Genomic DNA, 12,380 nt, shown 5'->3' with positions numbered 1-12,380 from the left:
TGAACTTTCAGAATAAATCTTTCCACGAGATACTCCTAGCTATCAATCTTTCCACTGGCTGTTTTCACAAGGAATTGGTTCTAAATGAGGAAAGGAAGTCAATCTCAAATGTTCATACGTTATAGCTTAACACAGTCTTATTTCAAAATGATGTAACCATCATCACTATTGAGGTATGTGAATTTTTAAAGCGTTCTCCTTGGAGGTTGCATCTGCTACCACTAAACACCTAAGAATAGGCAAGTTAGAGAGAGTGGAAAATGCCACTGTTCTGGAGACCAGGGGGTGCATGCGCAGGATGGTGGCACCTGCATGTCTGCTGAGACCTTTTCTGTATGGCTGACATTGTCCAGTGCTCCTCTGATGAAAGGAGAGATAGAAGAGCCAGAAATGCATGTCATCTGGTGAGGGATGTTCTCACTTTCCAAAATGGAGGATTGTTGCTACACCCTTCAGAGAGGACAGGGATAAATGTATTTTCATAAAGCAGAAGGCATATAAGGACCAGGTGGCGCTCAGAAATTTTTTTTTAATGAAGTTATCAATCCTGCTCATGAGGGCATAGTCCCAACACCTTAATCACTTACACACACACACACACACACACACACACACACACACTGACTCCAGCATTTAATGTCATCACCCTCAGAGGGACAGGTTTAAACCACAGTATGGCAGTATAACAGAGATTATTCACAAAAGAACAGTGTGGAACCTAGACTGCAAACCACAATATTTACAAACTTTGTCCTTTGGAAACTTTTCCTTGGCTCAAAACCAAGAAGAGTATGGCATGCCATTCATTTCCTAAGACCAGCCTGACACATGCAGTTTACAAACTCAGGCTTCCTGTGTGCAGCACCTTGGTACTAGCCTTTCATAGCCTTTGTGCTCAAAAGGGTTCTGATAAAAAAAAAAAAAAAAGACACAGGCAAATCTCAGAGGCACAGAGAATAAGAACAAGACAACAGAGGCTGCACAGTATTAGAAACCAGATCTGTATTGTCCACCCAAGGTCCTACTAGTCACCTCACCACAGACACACACAGTCATTTCCTTCCAGGGCTGGATACTCTGAGCCCAGAAGGGAAGTCAGAGATAGGAAGTGTGTGGAACTCAAGCTGAATTTAACTATGGAAGAAATGTCTGCGCTCCCACCTCCCCAGGTTTTCTAAACCCAGCAAATTGTTTAAAAAGAGGAAGAGAAGGGATTCTAGAACCTTCCTGCTTGAGTTTAAACCACATCAATAAAGGCTCCCTCAGCCTCAAGTATAATAAATATAGGGGAGGGGAGGGGGATAGTGCAAAGGAGAGCTGGGGAAACAAGTGAATCCCTGTCTTTGTCAAACCCCAAATGCATCAAAGGGAAATTCTCGGTTACTGAGAAGCATTTATCAGCAGCTAACTTCAAGGAGGGCTTCTGGGGAGCTGGGGAAGGTTTCTTCTTTGTTATGGAAATTCAACCTGATTTGATTCTGGGAAGCAGGGGCCCCATCTAAAGGAATAAGTGACAAAGCGGCTGTTGGTTGGGTGTCTAGTCAGGAAAACAGGGCCCAATCCATTCACCACTCTGTGGAGGACCAGATGGCCAGCCCACTGCCTCTGTCACCATGGAAGCAAGAGGCAATCATTAATGCTTTTTACAGACACTTCAGGGTAGGACCTGGGAAACAGCCTCTTCAAATTGTATGTTGGAGACCCTTCACGGTTAATTCAGACTGGCACACTCTGCTGATGGACCCAGACTTTTGTGCTAGGGTTTGGAGGCTGGGAGCATTCTCCCCCTCCCCTTGGAGATAAAATGGTCTTCTCTTTTGTAGGGCAGCTAGGACCCAGACAGAAAGATCTTGGTGCCTGTTTTATGTCTTAATTGTATTATCTCAGATCTTCAGTTTAGAAAGCACATACACACCTTTTCCGAAATCTTTCTGAGATGTGTAACGAGTTAAATGGCTTATTATTGTCTGGCCTTATGGGGTGCACAGGTGACAAGCACTTGCCCCTCTGTAGTGCTTACCCTAGCCCAGGGAAGAATTCATTTCATGAAAACTTATCCTCTACTGGTTGATTTATATACATGGCTTTGCTTCTTGTTAGCTGAGTAAACTAATATCACCTATACAATATTATTAAATCTCAGTTTTTCTGAGAAGAGATTACAGTGAGTTCCTCTTAAAATTACATAACTTAGTGCAAAAAAAAAAAAAAGAGTCTAAAGCCAGGACCACAAAAGAAGTCTTCACACAGTCTATCAAATTGCTGAGGGTTTCATTGTCTAATTCTCTTTATACTTGGCATTATATTTTGTGTTTGTCTATTATTAAATATGCCACTTTTCCCTGTGTGCCTAATTAAATTTGTTGATGTGTTTAAAAAAAAACCTGTTATCTATTTTCCTAGTCTCATTTCTGTTGTGGTAAAATGCCCTAACAAGAAATTTAGGAGAAGCATTTATTTGGCTCACAATTCAGGTTATAGTCCATTATTATGGAGGAGTCAAAGCAGGAGCGTAAATGATACCAATGATACCTGCATTCAAGAACTGAGAGGATAAACACATGGGTCCAGGGATGCTTTTGCTTTCTTCACTCCTATATAGTTCAATGTCCAGCTTAGGGAATGGTGCTGCCCACAGTAGGCTGTGTCCTTTGATTTCAATCAATAATCAAGATAATCTTCCCTCACTGGCAAATCCCCAACCTAATTGACATAGATAATTGCTTGCCTGAGACTGTATTCCCAGACAGTTCTAGGCTGTGTCAGCATCACTGGCCCTGGATGAATGGAGAAAAGTGTCTGCAACAGGAGAAATTAAGTCAAAACAAAGCAAAGCAGAACAATGAGTGAAAGACTGAGGTATAGCCTGGCCACTTTATTTCTTGATCCAGGCAGACCTGAATCTGAATCTCTGAAATGGGCTTCAAAAATTTGTTTCTCCTAATGCCAGTTTAAACTGAATTCTACAGAGTGTGTCATTCAAAAGGTGTTTGAACAATTACCCAGAAAAATCCAGAAATAACTAACAAGTTTTAAATCATATACAAATCTGAAGAGTGTGATGAAAGGTTTATGCCAGCCCACTTGTTCCCAGCTGGATCATGACTTAATCCTGTTTTGCCACACATGCACACAGCACATGGTACCTGTCAGATACTGAGCCAGCTTGGTTATCAGAGCAACTGATATAGCATGACAACCACAGTTCAGGGCCTATCCCAAGGAATAATGCTGCCCACAAAAGAGTTGTAGCATAACAATATGCCAGCTTATACCAGATGACCAGTATAGAATCTCACACCACCAGAGGGAAGAAATGGACAGAACCATAAGACAGATGTGTGTGGTAGGGGGAGGGGATAAGAAAACTTATCACATAGCCTTTATTATAACACATTGGTATAAATATCCTATTTTATTAGTAGTAGTAATCATTGTCATTACTCTTATCCTGTGTTCAGTTTAGCCATGAAACTTTCTACAAATATATATGCATGGCAGAAAGTGTGCTACACGTACAAGTTTTACTGCTATTCCAGCTTCCAGAATTCAGCAGGGGTATGGAAACCTATCTGCTTGTACTCAAGAAGCTGAAGGAGGCTGAAATAATATAATTCTGTGTAGCTAAGATGTAAGAAATATGGGTTTGGGAAGAGCTTCAGAGATAAAGCACTTTCCGGGTCCTTTGTGTTCATTCCTCCCATCTTCTCCCAACATCTCATGGCTAAAGTTCAACATGGTATATGTGGGTGTATGTGCGTGTGTGTGTGTGTGTGTGTGTGTGTGTGTGTGTGTGTGTGTATGTGTGTAAGAGAGAGAGAGAGAGAGAGATGAATGTGCACATATGCATATACATTTTTGGTGAGGGATGGTGAAAAGTCAGGACAACGGTATAAGTCACTTATATCCAGGGAGAGACAGACAAAGAAAGAGAATATTATTTATTATCTTTTAGCCATAATGCTTTGGGATTTTTCTTAAATGTAACAGGGAACCCCAGAGGATACGGGCAAAGGAGAAGACATGAACAAAGTTATAATGTGAGGCATCACCTCAGCTTCAGAATAAAGAATGGGTTGTGGAGCAAGAGGAAGCAGGAATGGAGGGAGAGGAACCAAGGACATGTCTCTGTTCCCTACATAGTATAGGACATCTTGGCACTTAGAACCCACTGGCCAGTCCATGCCTCAGGGCAAGAAGACACTTTGATGGAAGAAAATACTTAAAAGACAGCATTCATGATTTCTTAGGGTTTTTGTTTTCATCCAGACCCAGAAAAGAAGGAAGGAAGGAGGAAGAGAGGGAGGAAGGGAGGGAGGGAGGGAAGGAAGGAAGAAAGGAAGGAAAGAAGAAAAGAAAGAAAGAAAAAGAAAGAAAAGAAAAAGCAAAGGAACCCTTTCATATGTCGCTGTCTACCACATATAATGACAAATTTACATGTTTTCCCATCCGTCATTCAAACATACAAACATATCTATTTGAATTGGTCAACTTCACTCAACAAAATAAGCAGTCTTTGAAAAACTGGGGCAACACAAGCTAGTAAATGTCAGTCAAATTACAGCTATAATTGGGAAAGAGCTGATTCAGGCAGGGAAAACACAGGGCCTCCCCCAACCCAACACTCCAGCTTAAGACACAGAAAAGCAGACCACAGGAGTTGAGATACAAGTTATCCCAAATCAGTCAGAAACTTTGATTGCCCTCACCTAAAAAGGAAGGCATGTCTCATCCTGTCTGCTCTGAACCCATGTGTCTGGAATGCCTCACAATGTTAATTTTCTATTCAAGCTTTTTTGTGACAATTAAATCAGACCTTGATGAATTTGGAGGAAAAAACACCCAGCACAGTGATTATGAGTACTAATTAGGAAGCAAAATAGTGGCTTTGATGAATCTGTGCTTGGTTTCTCCCTTAATTAATTGACTGGCTGCTATTCTGCTTGATGGTTGATTGGTTGAAATATTCTATTAAGATCCAATCGAGTCTAGGTCTTTTTCTCTTCCAGGACAGCCATCCAAGGATAAGGAGTGACTGAGAAATGGAAGTGTAAAAGGCATGCATTCATTTATGATTTTTTTTTTTTTGTTGGGTGCTAAGGGAATTCCTTGAACAAGTCCTGAGCATATGTCTTCATCCAAGAACAAGGTAGCCCATGTACCTCTGGGAAATCTGTTTCAGAGGCAGTTAACAATGCGTTCACTTTGCCAAATTAAAAGGGACCCAGGGCAGTCCTTGAGGCCTGTTTTACATGCTTCTTTCTTCTCCCTGTGCCGGTACTATGGATGTGGCATGGTCCAGATGAACTCCATGAACTGTGTAGGCACATCTTCCCTGTCTTTTTGTCAGGTGAAAAGACTCTGGTTGTCTATCTAAACATTATCAGGAAGATATCTCGATGAATGACTGCAGAGCCCGAAATGGTGGCAAAAACTTTTAATCCCACCACTAAGGAATCAAAGACAAGTGGATTTTTGTGATTTGAGGCCAGCCTTGTCTATATAGAAAGTTTCAGGCCAGCCAAGGCTATGTATTGAGACCCTGTCTCAAAGAATTTAAACATAAAATTTCATCTTTCTCTCAAATAAATCTATTTTTATTTGTAATCTGAACTTTTTTCATCCAGTAAATAGTATAATATTGATCAAAACAGCATGTCCAAGGTCAAGTTTTTTTCCCTCCATATCAAGAAAAGAGGCCTTCTTCCCTGATACTGAAGGAGGTGTGGTACAACATATTTACAATGGTTATAGAATAATCTAAAGATCATTCTGAAGAAACTATAAAACTGACTCAAATGAAGAAACCATTATAGTCTCTCCTAGTAGGAATTTGACCATCTCCTTGCCAAAACCTCTAGACTCCAAATACTATTTGGATTATATCATCTATATTGACTACTTTTACATTGTCATTAAACACCATCAACAATAGCATCATATGGAAGGAGTGTATTAGGACTTAGAATCCCAGGGAGGTAAGAAGCCACAATGATGAGACGAAGGCATGGCAGCAGTCAGGCATGGTGGCTGGAGCAGGAAGCTTAGAACTTTTACCCTCAGCCAGTATCATGAAGTAGAGAAAGTGAACTAGCGGTAGCACAAGACTACAAACCCACAAATTTAACTCCCAGTCACGTGCTTTCTCCAACAAGACTGCACCTCCTAAAACTCCCCAAATATCCCCAACAACTAGAGGCTAAGATTTAAGTAGATTAGCCCACAGGGGAAATCCTCATTCAAACTACCACAGTACCACATCGTGACTATTAATCAAATAGAAGGAAAAAGGAGAAACTGACCACAAATTGCAAAGTTCTTGCTCATTCCTGCATTCACAGATGGATGTATTGCTGTAGTAATTTTACTTGCAATGAATATTTACATGTTTCAGTGGCGATATAACTATGAATATTCTTTTAATTTTCCCTCAAATACCAACTGTTGGGAATAGTAGTTGGGAATGGTATATAAAAAATCATGCTAGGGTATTCCCAAATCTCAGTGGGTGTCAATGGGATCTTATGCAAAAACATAAATTGCTTTGAGTTTTGAAATAGGAGAGATGGATTTTTGTGCTGTCTTTCTCAGATCCAAAACCAATCAGGTGACCTTTGAAATATCCTCCTGTTCAATAAGAATTCCACGATCTCATTGAGGAAGACTAGGAAAAAAAACCCTGACCCACAAGATGACAGAGTGGCTCCCTACCCAAAGACTTAGCACAAATGAGAGATATAGTGTTATATTTAAGAATGATCAGGCTTAGGAATGAAGACAAAAAGAAAAGTGCCTACAAAGATCAGAAGAGTAGATAGGATCTCCTAGAATAGTAGTGGCGCTGGGAACTGAACCAGGGTCCACTGCAAGAACAAGAAGTGCTCCTAACTGCTGAGCCATCTCTCCAGTCTACATCCCCCCTTTAAGTCTATGGAATTAAATTTATTTTTAATATTTAACAGTAGTTTAATAAACACAAACCAGATCCACCTAATTTCTGTTTGATAGGGGAGAAGACACTTATTTTTTGGAAGCCTCAGCTTCCTTAGACAGAAGGTGAACATGATGGTAGAACTCATGCTAGGGTCCTAGATAGGATTACATGAGAAGATACGTGGTCTTTCCATAGCATGAATGATGAATAAATGGGAGCTAATAAAATTATTTTCAAATCAAGTCCAAATCTATCCCTCTCTTCTGACCTAACTGATCCTTTAAGTCAGAGATGAAATTTCTTCTTCTTTATAATCCCAGGGTCTAGTGCCTAATCCATGATGGATAATCAGTAAAAATTGATTTTTAAAAAATATTATATATGCACGTGTGTGTGTGTGTGTGTGTTTGCCTGCACGCACGTCTGTGCACTGTACACATGCCTGGTGCCTGTGTATTCCTTGGGACTGGAGTTACAGATGTTTATGAGACACCACATTGGTGCTGGGAATGGAAACTGAGTCTTCTGAAAGAGTATCCAGGGCTCTTCACCACTGAGTCATCACTGCAGCCCCAGTGACTATTCCTTAATGTTCATATTTCAGATAGCTGGCCTGAAAACTGATACCCTTTTATTGGCCATAAGACTACAGATTCCTTGATTCTACTGTTAACATTGGAAAGAAAAGGCCAGGTGTCTGGGTACAATTTGGAGTCTTCATTAGAATGAATCACATAATACTTTCTCCATTCAGTACTGTAAGGATACTGTTTAAGTTTTCTTTTTATTGCACATTCTTCACCCCCTTTTGTTAATAGGAAACAGAAACGTTAAGTGGGAGAAAAAAAAAACAAGTATATTGAAATGCTAATGTGGAAGCAGAGATAGCAATCTCTATCCTCAATGAATAATTTCGTTAAATACCTCAGGGATAACTTTTAATCTTTGTCTTTAAAAAAGAAAAACATTAAATTGAGTTGACATGACTCAGTTAAGTCTGACTTTTAGAATGCCCAAACAAAGCAGGGGTGGGGGTTTCCAGTATGGAGGCTAAGACATAGATGTAACCCCTCAAAATCTCTCCTGAGAACAACTCTTCCTTGCCTCTTCTCCTAGCTTACATTGTCTAGAGCTACTCCCCAAATCTAAGCAGTTTTACTCCAGCAAACAGCAAATAAATACAGCATTTTAGGCCATAACCCTTACAAAGTTGATTGGGACACACATCTCTTGGAGGCTTGGGCTTAAAGCTTCTATATTTTTTTTATTGGAAGTGAACCTCCTTCTAGAAGGGCATCCATTCTAACTCCCTAGAGGGAACGCCAGCTACTGATGCAAGTCACATCCTTCATAATGAGCCTGGGGTTGAGTTCACAAATGCGTTCAAGGCCAGGTCTCTTCTTGCTGTGCTTTGCATTTGTGTTTTGAACTTGAGGACGTCAGAATCAAAGTGATTCTTAATTGCAAGTTTCAGAAAACACTTTCAGGCAGAAGAAAGGAGCCGCGAGTACAGAGCAAAACAGGGATTCCCAGAAGGAAGGCATGGCAAGAATATAATTCAACAAAGTACCTGATCTCACCAGCAATGAGAGACTCGGCCAGTGGGATGATCACGGCAGCACCTCTGACTGCTCCAAATTCTCTAGCAAAGGTCTCTAGAAAGTGGGAGAGCAGAAAGGGGGAAAAGAGAGGCAAGAGGAACTGTGAAGAACATGTGCAGTGTTGGTCTTAATCACAAAGGTTCACTCTCTTTAGCACCAGAGGAAAGAATAGGTAACTAAAGCCGATATCTCTGCTCTACGTCAGATGGGGTTCTCAGCTTCAAGCAACTCCAGTCAATTTAAGCAGAAAATTATTCATTCGAATAATGTTGAGGAATTGCCAAATGGTCAGGGTAAGAGAGTCAGTTATGACTTAATCAGGAGCAGTACCCAAACACACAGTACCTACTTCTTGCTATAGCCAGGCCATGACCAGAGTCTCTGGACTCTAAGAATATAACGTTGGTACTGAGTGGCAAGAGTCTCTGAGCCTCTTCACCCTTCTTCGTGAGTCTGTGTGAATGTAGACTGGACCTGAGTTCATAAGCTTGTGACTCAACTGTAGTCAGAGTGCAAAATTAACTTCCAGGTATCTTGAGCTTCTCCAAGGAAACCTGTGGTCCATAGTTAGCCAATTGCCCAATATATATAAATACAAAGAAAGTATTCAGATAGGAAGGGAAGAAAGTTAAAGACTCACATTTACTACTTGTTGAAACATATCTGGGTTTCACAAAACAAACAAACAAACAAAAAACCCACAACTGAATAGGATGCCACAGTCCCAACAAATAAACACTGTAGAGAAATGAACATTAGAGAGAAGTAAGAATCATGAGAAAGCCTATTGCTTACAGCAATTTCTGCAGACTGAGACTTACATTCTGATTCAATTACTTCTCTGTCTGTCTGATCTTGACCAAGATCCCCTACCTCTTCAAGATTCAGTTTCTTCTCTGAAAAATAGAGTTGATAACAATTCACTAACAGCAATGCCATATCATCAATCAACTTTCCCTACCAAAAACTGTTCTTTTGTCCTTTGTGCTAATAGTGGTGTCTCTCCTTCCAATGAACAAGTTGTGCATATAATATAAATAGGCCTGCCAGAAAGCTCACATTCACGTGGGTAGCTTTGATATAGGTCTGGCCAACTAGTGTACCAAATATCACTGGCTTCAGTGATTGGCTCAGGGATAAGCACATAGTTGGATCAATCAGAAGTCTGTCAAGAATCTTCCTCATTGAGATGCTTTTGAAGAATAATCCTTCAACCTTGGATGCTTTCTGTAGGAATAAGCCTAGTTCTGCAGAGGGTAGTCTTCCTTACCGCAAGGGAAGTTGTGCTTGAGATGTGATGAAGATATTGGCTGAGCAATTTGGTGCAGCTTCACACAAGTCAGTCCATCCATGCATTCCTCAGTTGTGAGTATCTTTTGAATGTCTGTCATTTTACAACCTAGCAAGCCCAGAGGAATCCAGTTGTTGAAAGAATGACATGGGAAAAAAAAATCTTGTAATGTGTGTAGTTGAAGTGAGTGGTGCTGTTTTGTTACTGATCCTCCATGCAATAGGTTTAGGGAGCATCCTTAAATGAATTATGTTATGTAAAACCATTATCTGCATTGTTCAACACTAGAGCCATAAGCTGCATCACTGGTCACCCTCCAGGCTAAATGCATTTCAAAATTTTTCTAATAGCGTTCTTTTTTGTCCAGAAATGCATTTTATTTTCTATTCATTTCACTGAAAATGTTCATCTTGAAAGGACTAAACATTGCTAGCTAGATAAAAATAGGCTCTCCCAATTATTCCAGCCTAAAACACTTTCCTTCCTTTTTGGCTGAGCGCACCATATCATACTAAGCCTGCTATTGTTTTACATCTTATAGTTTTCTCTTCATAGTCACTATTTCAAATGTGTTCATCTCATAGCACAGCTGCATTATACTTTATGAAAGTATTAAAAAAAACATACACTTTTTTATAATTCCCCAGTACATAATGCTGATGTTCCTTCAAATGGAGGACAATGGAATAACCTTATAAGAGGTTTGTTTTGTGAATGCAGATGCTTGGGACATACTTGTCTATATACCAATCTAACAAACTCCATCAATACATTCTGTATTCAACCCTACAAAATCAAGCAACCTGCTTGGAGAAACATACGGACACACAGAAAGAGGAGAGCACAACGGGTCTCCTGACATTCACTTAAATATTCTTTCCTTGGTTTAATAGATAGATTTTGGTCACCAAGTACAAAGTCAGTGATAATTAGCATCCCCTCTCCTCACTACCTTTACCTGCCAACTTGACAAAGCCTAGACCTACCTGGGAAAGGTCTCTAACAATGGACTTACTCAGCTCAGGTTGACCTGTGAACATGTGTGTGAGACTTTGTTCCTATGAGGTTTCTGCTTCAGGTTCCTGTCTTAGGTTCCTGCCTTGACTTCCCTTAATAATGGGTAGTGACCTGAAGTGTAAGCCAAATAAAGCCTTTGGTTCCTTGTGTTGCTTTTGGTCACCGTTTTATCAAAGCAACTAAGTGGGAACTAGGCACTCACCTAAACACTGCTGCTGCTACTATCATGCTTTCCCTGCAGTGTATTTTATGCATGAAGGTAACTGTGGAGGCCAGAGGGCATTGGATCCCCTGACTGGAGTTACAGGTGATTGGGGGATGCCTGATACAGGTGCTGGGAATAAAATCTGCATCCTTAGAAGGGGTACCAAGTGCTCTTAACTGCTGGTCTTTCTCTTCAGGTCTTCTCTGCATATCTTCCTGTATAAGTAAGTCGTAGCGATTTCCCAGTGGCACGGATATCATGTGAGGACGAGAATGTTAACCTGTATCGCTCTGCCTTAGCACTTTTAACTACAACAATCTCATGGCCCTCTATAAAACATCAGGGAAAGCTCAGGCCCTCAGGAGCTTTAACATAATATCTCCATCCTCTATGAAAGCCAGAGCACCCACTCTGTACCTCCAGCATTCCCACGCTTGAGGTGATGCAAGCACCTCTTTATAGCTGTGTCCCTCATTTTGCTCATTTTTAACAGGGTGCTAATTTTATATGCCTTCTTTCTACCCAGATTTAGATGAGCCATGAGTTGAACATATTTAGTTTTTGTCTAATTATGTCATATCCCAGGTGAAAGCTACACTGTTATACTGAATATACATTCTGAATAAAGAGCACATTTTCTGGGCACATAGAAATCAATAGCTTATTATACAATAATATATCCAGTGTTTCATAGACTTGTTTGAGAAATCTAAAGTTAGTCAACTGGTTGCCCATTAATAATGAATGTGAGGCTTGGACAAGAAAGCAAAACAAATCCAAGTTGACTTTTTTTGTTCAAGAAGACCTCTACTGCTTTTTCAACATCTCCCTGCAGCATCCAAGGACTCAGACAGTCCAAAACCAGCCAATAAGGAGGGCCTAGTACACTCTTTACCACAAGAGTCATTCTTTACTAAATAAAAACTGGGTATCTGCAATACGCTCTCAAGACAGAGGGGTGAACACTTGGGATAAGGCCATCACTCTTGGATCTGACATGGAACTAGAAAGTAGCATACAACCGTCTACATAAAGTTACAAATTGGAAGTTTATTTTTAGAAGTGTGTGTGTGTGTGTGTGTGTGTGTGTGTGTGTGTGTGTGTAGAAGACAGAGGGCAACCTCAGGTGTGATTACTCACCTCAAAGGTGACCGCACTATTTTCTTTGAGAAAGGGTCTCTTACTGGCTTGGAACTCATCAATTAACTTGCTTGCTGGCCAGTCAACCCCATAGATCTGCTTGTTTCTGTCTCCCCAGTGCTGAGATTACAAGACCATGGCACCACATCGAGTTCTTTGTTTAAATTAGGGTACTGGGGACCAAGCTTAGAT

The sequence above is a fragment of the Microtus oregoni genome, unplaced genomic scaffold (assembly GCF_018167655.1).
Source record: "Microtus oregoni isolate MIOR12 unplaced genomic scaffold, Mior012 000027F_ref0000203, whole genome shotgun sequence".
Taxonomy (NCBI): Eukaryota; Metazoa; Chordata; class Mammalia; order Rodentia; family Cricetidae; genus Microtus; species Microtus oregoni.
The sequence above is the reverse complement of the archived record's forward strand: the minus strand, read 5'-3'. Positions refer to the sequence as shown.